Below are 16,902 nucleotides of genomic sequence, written 5' to 3' on the forward strand. Positions count from 1 at the left end.
AATAAATGAATGAAACTGAAGTCAGAATGTGCTCTCAGGGAAAGTATAGGATAAGTCAGGGGTCAAACCCCCGCTTCTCTAGGGTTCTGTTGGTCAGGGTTCAGTTGCAGATAACAGTAAGCATTATAGCTAGCTGAAGCAGCAATGAATTTAATGCCAGGGATCGAGTGCTGACAGAGCCATCGGAACGGAGGAAAGAATAATTGATCTCTAGTCTGAGAAGAGATTCCCCAGAATGCACAGCACTAGTCCACCAAGGGAAGGGAATTGCTGCTTCTACTACAGTCAGGAAGCTGCAGCTGCAAGAGGCGGTTGCTGGCTGGAGGTCTACACCACCAGTGGTGGGGGCCAGGAGCGGCCCCCAGCAGCTGCTGGCTGCAGAGTTACGCCGTGCCTGCTGGAATCCGCTGTGGCAAATAGATGCTCACGCAGTTCTGAATCCAAGCGTCCGCAAGTGCATCTGATGGTCAATCGGAATCGCTTCTGGAGCCACACCCGCAGGGAGTTTGGGAAATTCAGACCTTAGCTTTCCAGTCTCTGCCATGGAGGAAGTTATCCTAGATGGAGGTTGGAACAGAAGTCTGGGGGTTCAGATTCTAAACTTTTCAAGAAAATCATGCTGGCCAGACAAGACCCATCTCAGCCACACCTGCCTCGCTCTGCAAGCATGAGAGTCCTGGCAGAAACAGAGATTGGAGAGGCTGGGCAGAGCCTGGGACAGGGAGAAGGGGCAAGAGAAGCCAGCAAAGGAAGCAGGAAAAGCAGGAGTGGGCGTGAGGGGGAGAGAAGCCAGGAAGGTGGGCGTGGCCGGGGATCATCAGAGAAGGGGAGGCTGCTCAGTGGCCCTTGGATTTGACCCCAAGAAGCTCCTGTGAGATTGGAGGAGGGAGCAGCAGGGGAGAGCTGGGAGGGAGGGAATAAAACAACGGTGGTCATTTGGCAGGATCTCATAAAGCTGGAGAAGCACACCCTGAACCCTTCTTGGGGAAACTCACACACATGCTCAGAGAGACAAGAACAGGCACGGGGACACAGAATTAGGGGAAGTTACAGCGTGAGGGCTGCACAAAGCACTCTATCTATACAGTGAACGCTTTACAGAAATGAAAAGGAAGCATGTGTGTTACCTGTCACACATACCAGGACCGATTTCAAAAACAAAATGTTGGGTGAGAGAAGCAAGAAGACAAACGGCATGGACGGAACCATACCACGTGTTTCATTTTTGTAAACGCACACACAAAAAGCACTGGCCCTGCTTACGGACACACAAGTGTACGCTTACTACAGTGTACAAGGGTCCACAGCAATCTCGCTCGACATAACCGAGGCGTGGAAGAGTGAAAAATGGGAGAGATGGGACCCAACAGGATGGCGTCATTGCTAACGTTCACTATCTTTTAAAAAAGCATGGAAGGAAATAGGATAAGGTGTTGACAGCTATTAAAGTGGTGACAGTATGGTCGTTGGTATATTCTTTTTGTACTTACTTTTCTGTGCAATTTAAATTTCTCACAAAATAGATTTTTTTTAAGAAAACGTGGTGGGTGATGCTGAAGTGGTTTTGCACATTTAGTGCAACTCAGTGAACATCTCTTTCTCGCTGACATGTCTGGATCCGGTGATTGCTGTCCGGGGGGCCCAGCAAATCCTGCTTCTCCGAGGTTTAGGCAAATTGATGGGGCTTCAGGCAACTCATCTCCTCATACGAAGATGCAGTTTAAAATCGTCACAGCTTCTGCTCCTGGCAGTGCCTCTCTCCCCACCCCGCGAAGGCTCAGCAGCCTGGGGGGAGGTGGACCGGGAACCCCAGCCCCTGGAGCCCACTGCCCCCTCCAGAGCAGGGGGTAGGGACAACTCAGGATCCGTGGTCCCTCTTCAAACCCTCCCCTGAGCTTTCCCCTCACCCTAAGGAGTCAGAGAGAGTCAGAAAAGGATCTAAGGAAAGCAGCAGAATCAGGCAGGGAAACAGCCTCGCAGCAGACGGAGCCTCACCCATGGGGTGCTCCTCACGTCTCAGGCTGTCTCCTCCACTTCCAGAAACTCTGCTCTCCTGGGCAGAGACTGAGTGTCCCCTGGCTGAGTACCCACCAACACCAGGCTCTGAGGCCGGCTCTCTCATCTCCCAGCAAGCCTGTGGGTGACAGGGTTCTTTGGTTACAAGCAAGAGAAATTAACCCTGAAGAATGAAAGTACAAAGGAGTCTACTGGAAGGAGATTGGTTAGCTCATGGAAGTGACAAGAAGGCTGGACACATGGGATCAAAAGAAAACCTGGAGGGCTTCCCTGGTGGCGCAGTGGTTGGGAGTCCGCCTGCCGATGCAGGGGACTCGGGTTCGTGCCCCGGTCCGGGGGGATCCCACGTGCCGCGGAGCGGCTGGGCCTGTGAGCCATGGCCGCTGAGCCTGCGCGTCCGGGGCAAAAAAAACCAAAAAACAAAACAAAAAAGAAAACAAACAAAAAAAAGAGAACCTGGAACCCAGGCAGATCCAGGGGTCTAGGAAGCAGCTCTCGCAGTGGTCTCGTCAGGGTTTGGGTCATCCTGAGGGTGTCCCCACCTGGAGTCATTTCGGCGGCCCGGTTTGGTCACGTGTTCACTATGGCCAGGGGAGTGCAGGACACCTTGACTTGTGTCCCTCGGAGATTTCACATGGTGGGGAGGTAATTCCCCAAAAGTAAATCAAGGAGCTGTTACCAAAGAAGGGAAAAGAGATGTTGAGCAGCCAGTAAACAGCTCATTTTTAGGACCTGTTATAACAACATGCATTTTACAGGTGAGTAGACCGAGGCCCAGAGAGTTTAAATCATTTTCCCAGGGGCACGCACTTAGTGCGGAACTATGATTCCAGCTCCATTCTGTGGGCTCCAGAGGCCGTGGCTCCCCACACTGTTCCCGTGACTCCGGAGACCACAGCAAGTCGAAGGGAACAAGCCCCGCCCCCAAAGTCAAGGCCCTGCCTGAATTTCACCGCCATACTCCAGTCGTCTGAAAGCTACAGCTTCTCAGAATGTCCGTGCATTCTCAGCCCAGAAGGGAATTAAGGCCATGACCGAGCTCAGGACTTACTGCTGTGACGCAGCACGCTGCTGGAATAATTGTCTTATTATATAGCAGGCCCAGGGATGTCATTTCTCAAACCATCTGGCTGGAGTACGTGACTGGGAAGGACAAATTAAGATGCCCTTGGAGAGACTAATCAAATAATAAATGGCAGACACGCTCCAAGAGCTCAGGTTCATGGAGAAGTAGCCCTGGAAGCTGTTAGGGACTCAGAGCCCAAGACAGCTGAGCCAGCCCGGCCTGTGCGCCTGCGCTTCTGCCCGCCCCTCTCTCAGAGGAGGCACCACCCTCCTGGTGGGGAGCGGGGAGCGGGAAGGACACTGGATTCCAAATGGGAAGCGTTAGGCATAAATGAAATGAGCTTGTTTCTCTCTTGAGAGCCCACGTGATCATACCTGGGGTAAAACATTTCAGATACAATCTTGTCAACATGATAATAACCAGTATTTAGGCTGTGCTCTTCCTCCAGAGACACTGGGAAAAAGCAGGGATGGCTACACTTATACAAACATCTTCCATCAGAGAACTGCCTTCTGAACACGGAGCGGGCAGCTTGGAACTGGCCCGAATGTGTTTCAGACGAAGAGGTGGCATCAGGCTAAATGTTAAGGGACTGTCCTCTTCTGCCTGCTCCCTAACTCGTGCATGCATGCCTGCGTGCGTGCGTGCGTGTGCGTGTGTGTGTGTGTGTGTGTGTGTGTGCGTATGTCCTACAACGCACAGGACAGCCCCGAACAGGAATCATCCAGCACAATACACAACAGGGTTTCTCCACCTTGGCACTATGACATTTGGGACTGGTTAATTCTTTGCTGTGCGTGGCCAGGGGCTGTTCTGTGCGTTGGAGGATGTCTGGCTACATCTTGGGCCTCTACCCACTGGATGCAAGTAGCTCCCCACGCCTGCCTCCCTCCAGCTCCCTTATCCTTCCCAAGCCCAGTCCCACCAGCAACTCGGATAACCTAGGTCAGAAATTGCTGAATTGTGGGCCAAACTGGGCCTGTTTTGTTCAGTTTGCTAGTGTTTAATGCTTTTAATCAGCCACCTACTGGCAGAACAAGTCAAATTTCCATCTCATCCTGAGAATTCAAAAAGCGAGAAAAATGCTGGCTAGAGCAGGTGGGGAGTAGGGGCTCCAGGTGCCTTGTCACCATGGCAACCCTCCCTCCTGCCCACGCTCACTTCCACTCCCCTGAGTGACAGCACCAGGTCAGCCTACACGCGTTTGTGGACATGCTCCCGGTCGGCGCAGATGCTGTAGCTGAGACCTGGACCTCCGGGCATCTCTGGGAAACACCTCCTCCCGACCTGAGGTGGTCCTCAGGGGTTCCCTAACACCACTCCCAGCTCTCCTTACCTCTCATTCCAAGGCACCTCACCATTCCCAAGGCGCTCTCACAGTCTCGAGGTCATCTTCTTCATCTTTGTAACAGTCCCAGAAAGTGAGAGGCAAAGGTACAATCTCCCTCAGAGTCCAGGAGGGGAAACTGAGGACCTCAAAGAGTTCACGTCACTACACCCAAGTGACCCCACATGCAAACAGAGGAGCTGGTTGGAGCCCAGGGTTTGCTCCTTGTTATGAGCTAGATGTTTGGGTCCCCCCACCCGCCAAGTTCACATGCTGCAACCCTAGCCCCCAGTGTGGCTGTGTTTGGAGGTGAAGCCTCTGAAGCCCTAATTAAGGTTAAATGAGGTCATGGAGGGGAGTCTGCTCTGATAGGATTAGTGTCCTTATAGGAAGAGACACCAGAGAGGACCGTCTCTCTCTCTCTCTCCCTCTCCCCCCAGCCCCAAACACGCATGACCGTGTGAGGATCATGTCACAAGACAGCCATCTGCAAGCCAGGAAGAGAGTCCTCAAAGCAACCAACTCTGCCAGCACCTTGACCTTGGACTTCTAGCCTCCAGAACTGTGAGAACATAACTATCTATTGTATAAGCCACCCAGCCTGTGGTTCCTGAGCAGACTAAGATATACCACACACCATTTTATAAACTGCTTTTTTCACTTAATGTGTATTGAAAAAAGTGTAGAGTGGACATCTGGTGGGGTCCTTCCCCGTAAGGGCTACCTTGTCACTTCTAATGCCTACGTTCAGCTTCTACTGCGTTTCTGAAATCGAGGCTATTGGTGTGTCAAAGCAACGCCTTCTTTCTGTCTTGGGGCGGGGGCTCCCTGAGGTCAGGATCCTGAGCCTGGCTGAAGTGAGACCCAGGAAGGGCCAGGACCAGCCTCGGGCAGAGAAGGATAGGCACCACCTGGATGAGACCCCCCACCCCCACCCCCGTCACAGCGCCTCCTTCCGGCGGCCAGGGAGGGGCTCCCTTCTCCCCTCCCTCAACACGCCCATCCCTCTGAAGCTGCTGCCTTGGGAACTCGCCAGGCAGAGTTTGGTGCCTTCTCAGCGTGATGGGGATAATGGTGTATCCGAGTCACACGAGAAGTCTGACTCTTTTTCAGCTCAATTTTTCAAATTAGGGCTGGGAGAGCGTTCTCGCCACCACCCAGGCTGGCTGCTTGCAGCACCCACCCCTCCCCTCCTCCTCGAGGCACAAGTCCCCCTTCCAGTTACAGGGCGTGAGAGGCCCAGCTCCAACCACTAGCGCTCTTGACGAGAATTTGCCCCATGCTGAGGCAGGTCCGCTGAGCTCCCAGGCCACCTGCTCTCAAAGCCCTGGTGCCTATGCCTGGCCCAGCTGGAAACAGGGACCCTGCGGCCTCCAGAGGGTATGCCCGGTGGGGGGAAGGTGGAAGAGCAGGCCAGGAAACAGGGGATGCAGGCCTCCCTCCTCTAGCTGAGTCCCTCAGTCTTTGCGATGTAGCTGAGCCGGCAGCCCTCCTCCCTTCCCTCCCCGGGGCTGCCTCTAAGATCTCAGCTTCCTCCTGTAGCGTGAGGACAAAAGAGCCACTCCCAGCTGCTGTGCCCAGCATCATCCGGAACCTTACTCACTTAATGCTCAGCTTATCTCTGTGTGGCAGGTCCTAACGCTGTCCTCCCCCACAATGAGGGAAAGGAGACGTAGAGAGGTTGGGGAGATTGCCCTGCGGGGATGTGGTGGCAGTGGGCTTTCAGCCCAGCGCACCCACTCTAAAGCATGGTGCAGTAGAGCCTGGCCGGGCGGGTGCGGTGGAGGAGGTCCTGAGGGTGGGCGAGGGCATCTCCCTGGGGTGGCAATGAGCAGCCACTGTCGCCACGCCCCGACGCTCCTCTGACATTTCTGACACTCTGACACACAGGTCATGGTGGCCTGACGGGGGTCACCATGCTCCTTGTCAGCTCTCGGAGGGCACAGGGCATCGGGCAGACTTGCCTGGTGTGGGTCTTTATACACCCCTTTGAGTTCTTGTGCCCAGATGGAGCATCTGCTGGAGAGGCCCCCAGCCTCCCACAGCTGGGCTGGGAACATGCCTGGCCTTGCCGCCTCCCCAGGAGGCCAGGGGCCCTCAGCTGAAGCCCATCTCGGGAGCCTCCCCACCCTATCGGTCTGAGCTCAGCCACGGGAGGTACAGGCCCAGCCCCACACGCCAGAGGCTGCTCCATCCCCAGAAGCCTGGCAGAAGGTTCCTGCTCATTTCCACTCCAGTTTCCTGGCTTCCTTTAGTCCCTGACACCTGCTCATCCAGCCTGTTCCTCACTCTGCTATCCACTGGCAACCAGGGAGGGGGGAAGGGATGACAAGATGTGAAAGACACCAGGAGACACCTGTCCAGCCCCAGCCCTCCATCCCCGAATCAGAGGGCAGGAGACCAGGTTTGGGTCTGTCTCCCTCCAATGCTGATCAGCTCTGGGGTTCAGCTGCCTCATCTATGCGATGGACATGAAAGTTACTGACCCACCCGGAGGCAGAGGCCTGGACCACAGGAACTCCCGAAGGTATGTCCTGCTCCCCAGCTGTCTGATGGGCTGATCCTGGGGCCTGGTACCCTCCCTCCCAGGTCACAAGTAGCACTGGGGATCTTCAGGTGCACAGAGAAGGCTGCAGGATCTAATCCTTCTCCTGATTTCCAGGACGGGGCTTGTCTGGCCAGTCTGTGGCGCTGGCCCTGGGGTGGAGTTTCAGCAGCCCCTCCCCAGCTAAGGAGGCTCCCTCATGATGAGGTGGGGCAGCGCAGCCCCACAGGAGGGAGTTGCCGCCTTCAGTCCAGCACATGGTCCTTCGTCACTGCAGGAGGATCTTCTCCTTTAGGGAACAGGCAGCAGAGAAGCAGCAGACGCAGGCCTCTGTTCTCTGACCTTCAAAGGCCATGATGTGTTCAAGTTTAAGAAAAAGACTTTGATCCCCCTTTCTGGCCACTACTGCGGAGGGAGATGGAGAAGGAAAGCCTCAGAGGCAGACAGTCAATACCACTAGGGGAGTAGGGGGAGTGAGGGTGCTGCGTCCAAACTCCTCCCAGGCCCCACCCTTGGTCTGGGCAGTCTGCCTGCTTAGCCACGGGCCAGGCTTTGCCCCTGAGTTGATAATGTAGGGCCTGCAGCACCTCTCTGGTCTGACGGCCTGGCTGTGCAACCTTGGGCAAGTTGCTTAACTTCTCTGAGCCTCATGCTTCTCAACTGTCAAATGCAGCATTTAGATTTAAAAGGTTCTGTTTTCAAACACTTTTAGCAGCAGAGCCCTCCAACGTATAAGAAGTGAAGGCAGAGGCTGATAAATCTGGGGGGATTTAGAACAATCGGGGGCTCAGCCGAAGACCTATTTTTGTGGTTCCTCTCCCCAAGGCTGGCTGAGAGACTCTTCCATGGACACCAAAGGCAGCCCATTCACCAAGAATCATTTTGCCAAATACCAAATCATCCGAAGGAACTGAAAATATCTTACATGTAAAATGAGCATGAATGCTAAAAATCTCAAATGCGATGCTGGTGATAGTCTTTCTGCTGATGAAATATCTTGCAAAAGCAAACTCTCCTGTAATAAGCTCCTAAATATTGCCTTCACCAAATCAAACGGGAAATCTGATGATGTAGACAAATCGGTCATTTGGCAAGTTGATCGGTGAGTTTTCTTAGAATTCAGATTCTTGGGCCCCACTCCAGACTCACTGAATCAGGGCCTGCATTTTTAAACAAGGTCTCCGGGATAGTCCGACTTGTCTTCAAGTTTGAGGAATGCTCATTTAGAGCAATGATTTTCAGCCTTGGTTACACATTAGAATCATGAAATCATGATCTTGAAGAGATATCTGCACCCCCATGTTCACTGCAGCATTAATCACAGTAGCCAAGATATGGAAACAACCTAAGTATCTATCACTGACAGATGAATGGATAAAGAAAATGTGAGCCATAAAAAAAGCAGGACATTCTGCCATTTGCCATAACATTGATGGGCCTTGAGGGCATTATGCTAAGCGAAGCAAGTCAGATAAGTCAGACAGAGAATGAAAAATACTGTATGATACTTACATGTGGAATCTCAAAAAACTGAGCTCGTAGAAACTGAGTATAGACTGGTGGATGCCAGGGGCCGAGAGATGGGGGAAAGGAGATGTCGGTCAAAGGGTACAAACTTCCAGTTATAAGATGGATACGTTCTGGGAATCTAGTGTACAGCATGGTGACTATAGTTAACAATACTGTATCGTACACTTGAAAGTTGCTGAGAGAGTAGGTCTTAAGTGTTCTTGCCACCACAACAAATAGTATGTGAAGTGATGGACTTGTTAACTACCCTTATTGTGGTACTCACTTTGTAATATGTACATGCATCAGACCATCGCACTGTACACCTTAAACTTACACAACGTTGTACGTCAATTATATCTAGATAAAGCTAAGGGGGAAAAAAAGAAGAACCATCGGAGGCGCTTTTAAAAACTGTCAGTGCCCAGGTGCCAGCCCCAGAGGGTGTGGTTTCATTGGCTGGGGGTGAGGTCTGGGTTCCCTGTTTTCCAGCTCCACAGCTGTCCGGGGCCTATATTTCTCCATCTTCTCCCTCCCCTCTTCTCCTCCTGGGGACCTGGGAGCTCCAAGCCGTGGTAGATGCTCTCACTGGGACCCGATTTCTATCATCTGAAGCTGACAGTCAGTCACAACAAGCCATCAGCCAGGGAGATGCGCCCCTTTCAAAACAACCCACGAGTTGCATCCCAGTCCACACCGCTTTTCATGAGACTAATTACTGGCAGGATAACAGTCCAAGAAGCAACACCTGCAGATTGCAGATCAATGAGACCCAACCAGGAGCTGCGCCAGCAGCAGTGCGGACAGAGGCAAGGCCAGCACTCACTGACCACTTACTCCCTGGCCTGCTCTCAGGTCCATGAGTAGGTCTGGAAAAGACATAGATCAGGGAGCAGCCAGGGCCAGAGGGAGGCTGCTGGGCTGGGAGAGGGAGTCATGTGGGGTCAGGGGAGAGAGCCAGAGCTGCGCGAGCTCCTGCTGAGTTCAAAGGCAGGATTTTGAAGGCCCCTTGAGCGACTACTTTTTTCAAGCTCTAGTACCCCAGCCTCACCTGGAGGGCTTCTTAAAATGCCAATTGCTGGCCACACCCCCAGAGTTTCTGATTCTGTTGTTCTAGGGTAAAGCCCAAGAGGCTGATGCTGCGAGTCTGGGGAGCATGCTTTGAGAACCACCGCCCCTGAGAATATACTTTGAAGCAGCCCCTCAATCACAGACTGCTTGGCATAACGGTTAGTGGAGCAGTCTCAGGGGTCAACCAAACCTGGGCTGGAAGCCCAGCTCCACCACTTCCCAGCTGTGTGACCTAGGACAAGTTACTTAACCGCTCTGTGCCTATTGTTCTTTGTGCCTATCTGCCAAGTGGATCCAAAGATAGTAGCTATGCCTTAGGGCTATGGGGAGGAGTAAGAGAAGGAATGCCTGCAAGGTACCTGGAGCACTGAGTGTCCTCTTAGCACTCCTTGCCTGAGCTGTGGCCAGGACGACTCTGGAGAAGTACGTCTAGACCTCCTGTGAGCCTGGCCCCTTCCAGTGTTCAAGTGTACTTTTCCAAATTATTTCTTTTAATCTTCAAAACAACACTTAGGAACAGATGCTAGTAATACCCGCCCCCACCCCCATCCTCAATTTACAGATGAGGAAATCTGCTCAGAGAGGCCAAGTAATGAGTCCAAATTCACACAGGTAAGAAGTAGTGGGGCCTGTGTTTGAACCCTGGCTACTAACTCCCTTGCCCTCCTACCATCTGTTCAAAGGCACTGAACTGATGTGACCTCAGCCTGTGAAGCCTTACTGGGTACAAACAAGTTGTGTCCAACAGGGTCTTAAAATACTGAGAATGGCTCAGAATCTCCTAGAACATGGGGCCCTCCAGTTATCAGTACTTTCCTTGCTTCTAGAGCCGTGCCGCACAATCCAGTAGCCACCGGCCACATCTGGCTACTGACATTTGACTTTCAATTCACTAAAATTAAAAATTCAGTTCTTCATTTGCAGTAACCACATTTCAAAGGCTCAAAAGCTACACATGACCAGTGGCTACCATATTGGATAGTGCAAATCTAGAATCTTCCCACCTTCACATAAAGTTCTATTGGGCAGCACTGCTCTAGAACCTTGATCTAATTACTCTCTGTACTTTCCTTTATATTTTTTTCTAAATAAAAAGAAAAAAAGGAGGGGTGGGAGGGAGGAAGGGACAGAGGGAGGGAGGGGCACGAGTTGTGCAGTCTGCTCTGGGGGTCGTCTGTCTCCTGACACAGATCAGGCATTGCTGTGTGTCTTCCTGAGGTAGGCGAGTGGGAGGCTGTTCTGGGGAGGGTTAAGCAAGAGTCAGGCTAAGCCAACGAGAGTCCTTAACAGCCCCACAAGCAAGAGCCCACATACTGCCTGGGGGAAACTTAGAATCTCCACCAGAACAGATGAGAAGCCCATCCACCAGCCTCTGCAGGGACCAGACCTGCCTCTGCTGGTTTTCCACCTGTCTGGCAGCCTGGCTCAGAGGGCAGCTGCGGGTGGCAATGAGGTCTTCCCTAGCAATTTTCCCGTCTGAGCCTGACGGGAGGCCTTTGAAGACCATTCATCTGCCGTGTTCCATAAACCGTGGCAGGGCCATTTACCTCTCTGTGTGGCGCATGAGTGATGCCAGCAGAGGGACACTGCCAACCTCTCTAGGGAATGGGATGAAAAGGGTGGGATGGGACTGACGCTAGAGTCCCAGACATACGCTCAGAGGCTCTGGGACTCCCATGGGTTTCGAGGACAGTACCTGGCAAAAAATAAGACACTCAACAAAGAACTGCTGAATGAACAACTACCTCGATGGGTGCAGATTCTGCAGCCAGACCACCTGAGATTGTACCATGCGTGCTGGCTGTGCCACCTTGGACCAGTGCCCAACCTCTCTGAGCCTCACAGAGCTACGGCCAGGATGAGCCAAAGACACGCAGGCAAAGAGACAGCGTATGTAACGTGGTGCTCAAGAAATGGCGGCAGCTGTGATAAGGGTGAAAGTCCACCTGCCCCTGGAAGACTGGTTTCCACCTGATGGGTCTTTGACTTCGGCCTGGTCTTATCATCCATGCTGGGTCAGCAGTGGGTCTACAGAGAGAATTCTAGCAGCTGGTATGGCGGCTTGACACCTACCTGGGCTCTGCTTGCCAAAGGTCCCCTTCCCAGCGCTCCCAGGGTCCTGCCTGGCTTGTCCGGAGATGCCATCCACACTCCCCAGCTCCTGCTCTACGTGCCCCTCGAGAGCCTCACCACAGGGAGCCCCAAGGGTGCGGCAGCACAGAGGGAGACTCTGCTCGGGCATCCTGACTCCCGGCCAGGGCCCTCCCCTCTGCCAGGTGGCCTGAAATCCTCTCAGGGTCAGTGCTCCAGAGACAATCCCCCTGTTGTCTTCAAATGTCAGAACTGCTGCCGGTTATTAAGGGCCCTAGCCCACTAGCCCAGAACTTGGAGGTCACAGAGTCCACACCAGACCTGCCTTATTTCCCCTCATACCAAGAGGCCAATGGACCCCCTTGAATAACAACCCGCCTCTCACCATCCCAGAATATATTCACCAAGGCCGCGTGAGTAACATCCAGGGATGAGAGTTTAAACATCTCTTGGTTAATGGCTTTGGGTCTGCCATATCCAAGAGGTAAGTTCTTTGCCTCCGGCGCGGAAGGAAGCAGTCTCCTTGCTGTCGCAGGCATTGCGTAGAGAACGCATTGACCTTAACAAATTTAGTGGTTGCCGGATTCCGTATTACCTCGTCCAGGCTGGACTGAATGCTCTGCCCACCCCAGACCCACAGATTGCAAAATACAAGGGCAAGAACAGAGATCCTACCAAGCTCACTCCTTCCCCTGGATAATGAACGCAGCCAGGCCTGGTTGCCAGAGCAACCGTTCAAAATCCATTTATTTGAGGAAATCAAGAATCCTGTTTATGCCCATTAATCTACATTAATAAAGCCTTTGACGGCACAGGGCTCTGGAGGCGGGGGTCCAAACCAAAGCTTCCTCCCATCCTGTCCCATCCGTCCCCAGCTAGCTGGGGCAATCACTCCACCCTAACTGGGCCAGCAGACAACGGGCCCCCCGGGGCTAAGCAGCAGCAGAGCTCACAGGGCTTGCTGGAGAGGGGGACCCCAATCCGGGGAGGCTGAGAACGTTCAGGGAGAAAACCATCACGAATTCCAGAAAACGTACCCTGCATGCTGGGCCCTCACTGAGATGCTCAGCTCCTCCCAGCTGCCACCAAGGGCTCTGTGTGTAAACCTACAACACAAGGTGCCCATCAGCCCCCCACCCCAGGTCCTGGCACCAGCGTGGGTGCCCAGGGCACAGTGACAGAACTGAATAAAAAGATCAACTAAATCTGGGATTCTAATTTTAGCCCTAGGTGAGAAAAGTTGAAAGATGACTTAAGAATTAGTCTTCAGGGACTTCCCTGGTGGCACAGTGGTTAAGACTCCATGCTCCCAACGCAGGGGGCCTGGGTTTGATCCCTGGCCGGGGAACTAGATCCCACATGCGTGCCGCAACTAAGACCCAGTGCAACCAAATAAATAAAAAAAAAAAAAAAAAAAAAAAAAAAAGAATTAGTCTTCAATTAGAAGATTTCATAGAAGTCAGAACCTTAGACTTAGTCTAGCCTGTGTCGCCGCGTGGGCTGGGCCCCACGCGCATCTGAGTCACCTGGAGCGTGAGGCTGAAATGCAGGTTTCTGGGCCCTGCTCCAGACCTACAGAATCAGAATATCTGGGGTGGCGGGTAGCGGGTAACAATCCCCCTGGGCGATAGCTCTGCTCACCGAAGTTCAGGAACGCCCTCTTCTCACCAGTGAGAAGAAGAGGGGCAGCCAGCTGGCCAGGGGCCCCCAGTAAAGTAACATCAGGAGGAGGCCTGGGGAACAGCTCTGAGAAACGCTGCCATTGCTGAGCGGGGAGAGGGGTGGTGGCCAGGCCTTGATTCTTTGGGAGGCAGGTAGATGGAAGGTTCTGGACCTAAGGGGACTTGGGCTCTGGCAGCTCTTTCAGCCTGGCAGGTGGAGTCTCAGCCCAGGGCGTCTTCGGGAAGGGGCACATCCACTGGGCTGGGTTCCGCTGCCATGGGGCAGCCACCGAGCAGCAGAGCAGACAGTGCAGGGAATGGCTCAGGTGGGGCTCTGCCACCCAACAGCTGTGTGCCCCTGGGTACTTCTCTGCGTCTCAGCTCCTCAACCAAAAATTGGGACTAGCCGGGGTTCCTGCTCCCTGGGGAAGCTGAGGGCGGGGGGCGGGGAGGGGCGAGAGATGATGCAGCTGTTCAGTTGCGTTTGCTCTCAGGTCCTTGCTGGTTCCCCGATGCCCACCCGCATCTCTCCCTGTTTCTGAGCAGACAAAGGGGAGGAGGGGCAGACGGGAGCTCCAACTCTGCTCCCAGCCCTAAGCCTCCCAAACCTCCCGTGTGGGGGCCGAGCCCCATCACTTCCTTCCCGGTTCCTGGCCCCCACCAGACTCCTTGCTTGGGAAGAGGTTGCCCACCCTGCAGTTAAGTGCTCACTCCTGCGCTGTTTTATTAATCACATCTTTAGCTGCCCATCAGGATCAGTTAGACCACAGTGAGACTGCCAAGATGGCCATTGCAGTTAATAGCGTCCCAGCTGACAAATGAGCCAATCTGGGCAGCATTTTGGGGGTAAATGATTGGTTTCTAGTGAGGGTCCTGAAATGCTGAGGCGGCTCTGAGCCTCCTTCCCAAACTGGGGTCTGCAGTGTGGCCCAGGACTGAGAGCTCAGCCTTTGGGGACAGACCCAGGTTGGACCATAGCTCTGTCCCCTAGCAGCTGAGGGACTTTGAATAAGTTACTGAATTTCTCTGAACCCCATTTACCCCATCTGTAGAATGGGGCTGAAAATGCTCGTAGCTCCCTCCTGGACTGCCTTGGGGATTAAATGCCACAGTGTATGTAACGTGCTTCACCCACGGCCTGACGACAATCAATAAGTGAAAGCTACTGTTTCTACCCAAGGCCTTCCTTCCCGCTCCCGAAGCCTCGGATGCCTAGGTATGGAGGTACTAAGATGGAGGCGCTTCAGATTACCATGGAGATCGTCTAATCTAATCTGTAGAGGCTGCTCAGTGGCTGTTTATTGAGTTAAAAGAAAACAGGAATCTAATTTTAGCCCAAAGAAGAGAAAGTTAAATGGCAACTTGAGTAATGGGCTCTGGCCAGACAGCATGATAGTAACTGCGGCCGTTTCCAGCACTTACTATGTAATAACTGCTTTTCCCTTAAAGAAAAAAAGTCACTTACATTCACTATCACTGTAGCCACTTTCATTTTCCCCAGGACAATTACTAGCCCCATTTCTAGTACAAGCCCAGTGTACCTACAGGTGGGGAAACGCAGAGCGGAGTCACAGCTCTAAGTGGCAGAGCTGAAATGTATCTGCCTTCCTGGAACCATGCTCCTCCCTAACAAACACTGTGCGCTGAACGTCGGGAGGAAAACCCAAGGGCAGCCGGCACAGCACCAGTTCTCACACCTCTGTGTTTCCCCTGGGGAAGGGGACAGAGGGATGCAGCCCAAAGCAGCCCTCCAACATCACTTGCTACGTGAGCGGACACCATGATACCGTCACAGCAGGCGCCGGCAGTGTCCAGGTGCGTGGATGGGGCAGCGTCGGAAGGTGATGGCCCTGTGGGTAAGTGGGGGCACTTGGATTTATCGCCAGCTGGCTCCTCAGGGCCACCACATGATGGAAGCCACTGCGGAGCCAGACAGCCCCGGTCGGGACCCAGGTCTGAGCCTCATGTGGACAACAGGGGTAGTAATGGTAGCAGAGTGAGGACACGTGACACAAAGTGTGCAAAGTGCCTGGCACAGTGCTTGGCACAAAGCAAGGGCTCGCTAAAGGGGGCTTTATTCCTCAATTGGCCTCATTTCGAGAACAGACACCAAGGCCTTCAATTCAGCGTCCTGCTCAGGACACACAGCAGAAGGGGAATGGAGGCCGAGCAAACCCAAACAACGGTGGCCCACCGTGAGCCAATTTCTTTGTTTTACAGATGAGCCTGGAGGTCAGAGTGGTTCAGTGACTTGCCTGGTGTGAATGAATGGTGGAGCCAAAATTCCCAGCTGGATCCACTGAGGCCCGGGGCCAGTGGGGTCTCCTTCCAGATCTCGCCTGGCAGAGAATGAGAGCGCCATTAGAGCCCGCTGTGTATGGGGACAACGGTCAACAAACGGTGCCTGTCACCCGCCCTCTCCATCCCCCGCCGACCTGGCTCCCACTCTCCCAGAACATCACCTGTACTCTGAAGCCCAGGGGACCCAGCACCCAGGACCCAGCCCAGGATGTCAGGTTGTCCCTGTGAGCTCAGAAATGCTGTGATAGAAATATACACACTAATATGTATAAAATAGATAACTAATAAGAACCTGCTATATACAAAAAAATAAATTAAATAAAATTCAGAAAAAAAAAAAGAAAAAGAAATACACCTACTGCTGCCTGGAGATTGAAAATGCGCTTTTCACTCTGTCAGGCACCAGGGCAAAAGCAATTTACAAACGGTCAGCCGGAGGAGAGCGCGGCTGGAAATGTTTTGCAGTTTATTAAACAGTGCTGACCAGGGCTATGAGACATGCAGTGAGTGTCTGGGGTGAGCCTACACCGGGGTTTCTCTGCGGGTGGGTGACCAAAGATGGGGGCTCTTAGGGACTGTGTGCCTGGTTACTCCACCCTGGGAACCTTGGATTTGGAATCAACTGAGACATCTCCCATTTCCCTCCAGAGAGGAAATGCAGAGGAGGAAGAAATCGTCTCCACCTTTTTTTTTTTTTTTTTTGCGGTACGCGGGCCTCACTGTTGTGGCCTCTCCCGTTGCGGAGCACAGGCTCCGGACGCGCAGGCTCAGCGGCCATGGCTCATGGGCCCAGCCGCTCCGCGGCATGTGGGATCCTCCCGGACCGGGGCACGAACCCGCGTCCCCAGCATCGGCAGGCGGACTCTCAACGACTGCGCCACCTGGGAAGCCCCGTCTCCAACTTTTAAATGTACTAATTTATTTGTTCGCCACTTTGTTTCAGAAAAGCTCCAAAGTGGGTAACAAAGACCCCATTTACAGGGAAGTGATCACACAGAAAGCAAGAGCGCCTTAGGGCACTTGGGCTGCAAGCAGCAAACACTGACCTTCATCCCTTAAGGTGAACGAAGGGTGGTCAGCCAGTGGAAGGCAGGGCCAGCCTTCGGGAGGACAAGAGCCCAGCAGCTCTAGGAACTCGCCAGCCTGGTCCCTGGGGTCTCCACCCTTGGGAAGGGCCAGCTCCTGCCCCTTCAGGCTTCAAATGGCTCTATTCACAATTCCATCTTCAGGGGAGAAAGCTGATTGGCTCAGGCAACATGCCCATCCAAAGGCCGAGGAAGGCGGGACACCTTCACGTGCCCTGTCCAAACACTGC

The sequence above is a fragment of the Phocoena sinus genome, chromosome 16, assembly GCF_008692025.1.
Source record: "Phocoena sinus isolate mPhoSin1 chromosome 16, mPhoSin1.pri, whole genome shotgun sequence".
NCBI classification, from domain to species: domain Eukaryota; kingdom Metazoa; phylum Chordata; class Mammalia; order Artiodactyla; family Phocoenidae; genus Phocoena; species Phocoena sinus.